This window comes from Meleagris gallopavo, chromosome Z (genome assembly GCF_000146605.3).
Source record: "Meleagris gallopavo isolate NT-WF06-2002-E0010 breed Aviagen turkey brand Nicholas breeding stock chromosome Z, Turkey_5.1, whole genome shotgun sequence".
Lineage (NCBI taxonomy): Eukaryota > Metazoa > Chordata > Aves > Galliformes > Phasianidae > Meleagris > Meleagris gallopavo.
In genome coordinates this window covers 38294326-38300684 of record NC_015041.2, presented here as the reverse complement: position 1 = coordinate 38300684, position 6359 = coordinate 38294326, and positions in this window count along the sequence as shown.

The window sequence follows — 6359 nt, the reverse complement described above, 5'->3', positions numbered from 1 at the left end:
CTTCCCCTCCCCTTCCCTCCCTCCCCTTCCATCCCCTCCCTTTCTCTCCCCTGCCTTCTTTTTTCTCCTACTCCTTCTACTCCTCTTTCTCCTCTTTCTCTCCCTCTCTCTTCTCTTCTTGCATGTTTGTTTTTTAAGTCACAGAATAAAAACACACACTCATAGTTCTGTTGTCAAGCATGTATTTGTTGGCAGATATACTAAACAACTACTTGTAATGCTCAGTGCCTAGTGAAGTATAAACTTCTCAGAGAAATCTCTATGCTCTATAGCAGTTTGCTTTGCTCAAAGATAATGAGTTGTGAAAATTGTACTTGTTATCTTTCTGGAGTCAATACTTTTTGGGGGGAGTTAATATTAATTTGTATATAGTCACACCTGCCAGAGCAACCCTCTGAAACTCACATCACCCCAGAACAGAATATATTTGAAAGAATTCCAGAGTTTGGCCAAGTCAAGGAAATGACAGAGTGTTTAGATAAGATTGCTCCCCTTCTAGTGTGCCCTTGCCCTCTCTCATCTTAAACTGATGTCCTTGAAAATGCACCAGCTGTTGTTGGGAGTGGGATCTGACAACAATTTTCCAACTGTTGTTTTGAGTACATGATGGAGATTTAAAAGCCACTGTCAGTACTAAAACACATGGAACATAGCCCCTTTTCTCCCATAATCAAAGAAACGGGAAAAAGTCCAACTATTGAGAACATTGCAATTAAAAATAAAAGCAGAAACAATAGTTTTGGGCACATGTGATACTGTCACTGAACATCCTGCCTTACAAACAGTCCACACAGAGTAAGGCTGTAATAAGATGCCCCAAGCTGGAGACAGCATTGAGCAAAGAGTGCTGGTGCAGCTGGGGTCAGTCCAAGTCTGCCTCCAGTGGGCAAGCTGGAGCAAGGAAAGGAAGGAAAACTGTTGACACAGGACCTTGCTATAGCAGTTTCACAGCAGCTTACCATAGAGAAGTGGAAGACAGCTTCTAAGAAAAATCTTGCTCTTTGGGTGGGCCAGTCCAGCACCACACATAACTTTATTGCATAAGGCTGCAAAGTTCAAAGGAAGCTCTGGGAAAAGGAAACTGTGGCTTACAATACAGAACCCAATCTGCTGCACCACACATGGCTAAAGTATACACTATCAGTAATCAAGGGAGAGACCTCCCTGAAGCACAAATGGCAGTGCGGTACCCTTCTATAAATATCCTGAGAAATAGAAGAGTTTCCCTTTCCAGTTGCCTAAGTGACTCCACCTCCTCTGATAGCTTGCAAATGTTCCCTTGGTCGAAGCAGTTACCACCATCGTGTGTTCTATAGATCAAAAACAAGTGCATGGGAAAAGGGAGCTAAGCACAATAGGCGTGGGTTAAATTGCACGCAGTAGGAACTGTTTTGAGGTTGCGGTTGTTTTGCTTCTATTTTTTCCATCCTCCTAATTCCTTTCCTGTTTCAGTTATGTTCTGATTTCCTATACTCTGTCACAGAAACCTAATGCCAATTCCAGCTCTCAGCTTCAATGAATTAAACTCATACTCTGAGATTGATAATGGATGGTTTAAAGTGGCCCATTTTCTCCTGTTGCAGGCACCAGGGAAGTAGAATCAATGAAGAGCCTCTAAGTCTAAGCCAGTTCATTACCACCTGAAAACCTCACTGACATTCAAGCATATTCCATTATGAGCTCTTAATCTGGATGACAATGACCATAGTCCATGGGAGAATTTGGTCTGATACTTTTCCATTAATCATCATAAAATTTGGTTCAGAGTTCAGCAGAACTTGATGAATCTTTGTAAACACCAATAAATCATGAAATATGAAACAAGTTTGCCTAAACTCATACTTTTTTAGAAGTAACATTTTTCATAGGAAACAGAAAGGAATTCCTCCGGAACTAGTTTCTTTATTCCATAATGTAAAGAGAGATAGGAAATTTAGGAACAATATTGCATTTATAGTATCAAATTTAAATCAGATGTCTCTTATGTTAGAAAATTGAAAAAAAAAAATCAACAAATTACTTGTGGTTTATTGACAGACCATTTTACGGTCTGTTCCTTGTGTTAGGCTACAAGTTTGGAGACTTGCTGCTAAACATTTTAATTCAAAACTCCAATTATTCTTTCTGCCTCTGTGCAGATCAAGCACTCTAATTCACTGATGGATCAGATGGCTCCCCTATCTTCTTTGAACAAGGTATCAGGGACTGAGGAATCACAGTCTTGGGCATGTTGCTTTCTCTTTTTGGATTACACATTTCTGACTATTGGATTTCATGAAGGTTATTCATCTGTGGTCATAGATAGGTGTAAGTCCTGAGTAGGATTTTTCTGTCATTTCTTCATTTCTTTTTCCCAAGTTTCCTTTTCTTCTACTATTCATGACGGATAAGCTATTTCACAGTGTCTTGCTGGCTATCTTGATCATATAATGTCTTAGGCTTAGGAAGATTCCTCTGGGGGCCATCTGGTCCAACCCCTGCTCATGTAGGGCCACCCAGAGTGGGTTGCTCAGGACCACATCCAGGTGGTCGTGAAGACCTCCAAGGAAGGACACTTCACAGTGAATATGGACAATGTGTGTGGAGCACCTCCTATTTTTCAGTTTGTGCCCATTGCCTCTTGTCCTGTCACTGGGCACCTTGGAATACTGCCTTCAACCTCCTCTTCATATTCTCCCTACAGTTACATCTATTAATTAATGACATCTTCCCCAAACTTCCTCTTCTCCTGCCTATACAGACTTTCTGAGAATAGAACACTCACCTATTCCCGTAGGAAAAGTTCTTCAGTCTCTTAATCATCTTTGTGTCCCTTCATCAGACTATCTCCAGTATACACAAGCCTCTGTTATACTGGGTGAGTCAGAATCAGATCCAGAACTGCAATTGGCCTCACCAGTGCAGAATAGAAGGGAAGGATCATTTCTATCAACCTGCTGAAAATACTTTGACTAAAGCAGCTAAGGATACTATTAGTCTTTTATGTAGCAAGGATATATTTCCTATTCATGTTCAATTTGAGGTTTACTGGGAATTCTAGGACCTTTTCTGCAAAACTGTTTTCCATCTGTGTGGACTCAAGCACGTACTGACACATGGGATTGTTCTTCCTTAGGTTCAGGACTTCACACTTTCCCTTGCTGAACTGGAAATTTCTGTCAGCCCATTTCTATAGCCTGTCCAGATCCCTCTTGGTGGGTAGCATGACTCTCTGAGGTATCTGCTGCTTCTCCTAGTTTTGTGTTCTCTGCAAACTTACTCAAGATGCCCTCTACCCCATCATCTAGATAACTAAAGAAGGTGTTTAAAGAGGACTGAGTGCAGTTTTGACCCCTGGAGTACACTGGTAGTTATTGTCCTCCAATTAGATTTTTCACCACTGACCAATATACACTGGGCCTAGTCATTCAGCCAGTTTTTGATCCATCTTGCTGTCTGTTCATACTGCCCATATATAAATAACTTCTCTATTAGAATCTTATGGGAGATGGTACCAAAGGCCTTAATGAACTTCAAGTAGACGATATCCATTCCTCTTCCTTCACCAGTCATTTAATTACAGAAGGTTATCAAGCTGGTCAAACTGTGTGTTGCAGAGGAGTTTGACTAGATGATGGACCAAGTTTATAAATAGCTATAGGAACTAGAAGATGCAATAGGAACATTGGCATTTCCTTACCAGTATGGTTACCTAAAGCTTAACATGGAAGAATCACTTTTAGAAGTAGTATTCAGGCCAAATTCAATCCTAAGAGCAGACATCTGTCTGAAAGATAAAGGAAGATGTAATGAAAGTACACATCATCTTGTGATGTGGATTTAAACCATTTGGAATATCTATGAAAAAAGACTGTATTTTGAGAAATATCTGGCTTTTCCCCCCAGCTGTATGTCATATTTAAACAAAGGCATTGCAGACCATTCAACTCATTCAGCTCATTTTAAAAAGTTTGCATGCTGTCAGGGAGCTTAGTCTGGAGATGTATGCAATTTCTCGAGGGAAAAGGCAGGAAGAGAACACACCTTAAAAACTCCCAAAAAACGTAGCACAAACCTTTCTGATGTATCCTCTAGTAATAAGGGATTATATCCTTAGTACTGAATGGGAAGATTCAAGAGATTTATGAAAGATTCTTGACTCTTTCTATATAATCATTTCATGCTTCTGTAGAAACAAGGTCCTGTTCAGCACAGCAGATTGTTTCTATCAGGGGGATTAGGTGTAGGGACTGGGTGGTATCTCAGACCAGAAACACCTTCAAAGGTTCAGATCATATCTGAAATCTCACAAGGTTGTTTTATCTACATGTCTCAAAAATGTAGTTAGAATTTCTTGCAGATAGCCCTATGTATGTCTGAAATTATTAGGGCAAGCAGCAGACACTCACAAAAACTACCACTAACGTGAAGTTTGCAGTATTCATAATTTATGAGAACAGTCCTCTCATGTCTTCTACTTGCCATAATGACACTAAGTCCTACAAAAAGAGGTAAGATGACTTAGGATTGATTCTGAACTTCCTCTGAATTCAAGCCCCAGTTTTGCCTCAGATATTGTCCTGAAGTCTACTCCAAGTCTGCTTATTTTGGTCCTATGTCTTTCACATCATATGCATATATTGTAGATGGTTATGTAGAAATAGTGATAAAAATTGGCCTGTCATATATCTTCATATATTCCTTCATTAAGTACATTCTACTGAACAATCACATGGACATATTAAAATTATTACAGAAGATATTATATATTTGCAAAATAAATACTATTACACAAAGTATAAATGAAATGCTTTTTATTATTACTCCTTGAGCAACATTTCTAGCAAACTCAGTGTCTTTTCAGTTCTCATATCCAGATTTTCTTTCATATTTATCAGGAAAATAAATAAATGGTAAATGTCATAGATCTCTTAGAAAAGCAGTTCTCCTTGTCTCTGTTTCTATCCCAAAGCCATAATATTGACATACACATTTACAAATTCTATCTATCACCATACTTTAACTATGCCAGAATTATCTATGCTACTACTGTAATTTAATCAGAATTGCATGGCTGCAGAACAAAAAAAAAAAATAAATAAAATAAATATATTCACAATGCAGCTTTGCTAATACAGACACTAACTTAGCAAACGTGTCTTCTACCTAGTTAAAAAAAATATGTCAGGTTAACATGTAAATTCATTATGACGCTTTAATCCCTGCATCACAAGATTGTGATTCTCTTCACATTAGAGCATATCTTTATGAAAGACAGTTTGTTCAGATGTCCAAGGTACAAATTTTCTTCTCTCTGTATTATAGAAATCATCATAGCTTTTAGGTGAACTTATCAAAGCATAACTGGCTTCTATTTATACACTCACTGAGGAACAAAGGTGTAGCAGAGAAAAAAGAAAGCTTTAAATACTCAACAAGACTTAAAATTTTTGCACCATATTTAGGCTCACTGAACTCAGTACTCTCAGTGTTAGTTAAGATGTAGAAATGTGTGCTGGATAAGGAACTTCATGATTAAAGTGCCCCTGCATGGATTTCGTTGCATTTACATTTTTCAAATGATGTAGGTCAAGGTTATTTCTGTTATATTTCTACTTGACCCATGGCCTTGAAAGAAGTACTGTAAAGAAGCTGAAATTCTATAACCATTTCCCCCTGCTTTTAAATTACTTTAGTACTTAAAAAAGATAAAGTTGATAAAAACATTGAGGCCTTCTAAAGTTTCCTGCAGACATACTTTACAGGTTTGATCATGATGTATTTTTCAGGTACATTTACTCTTCTCCTCAATGGCTCTGATGTTATCTTCATCCTGTTATGGACCCTTATCTCGGAGAGATAAAATATCAGTAGATCTCCTTGCAAGAATTACATACTCTGTCTTTCCATGCAGTGAACCCAGGTATGAATTATACTTTGTGAATGACCTTTTAACATGGAAACAGCATGTGAGAAGCAAATGGAATTAAAAGGGTTATCTTCAATTAGTGCTAATAAAAGAAAAAAAAATTAAATGTACCAACTGCTGCAGGCTGGTTGACAAACCTGCTTTAAATCTAACTTGACCATCTCACAGGCCTTTTTTTGACAAAAGTGGTAGGAAAATGTAATTTCTCTTTGAGTTATAGTAGAAAGTCTTACAGAAAATGTTAACAGAGCCTCAAAAAGATCTACATTAAGAATAAGAAGAATCAAATTTTAGAAAATATCTTTATATGACATTTGGATGTACATGTAGCTGATGGTACAGCTCTTCTCCCAGCATGAATTTCACTGGCTTGAATGAAATCGGATTATTTCCTTTGGACAGATGCAAAAACAAAACAAAACAAAAATCAAGGGGGAAAAGAAGCTAACCA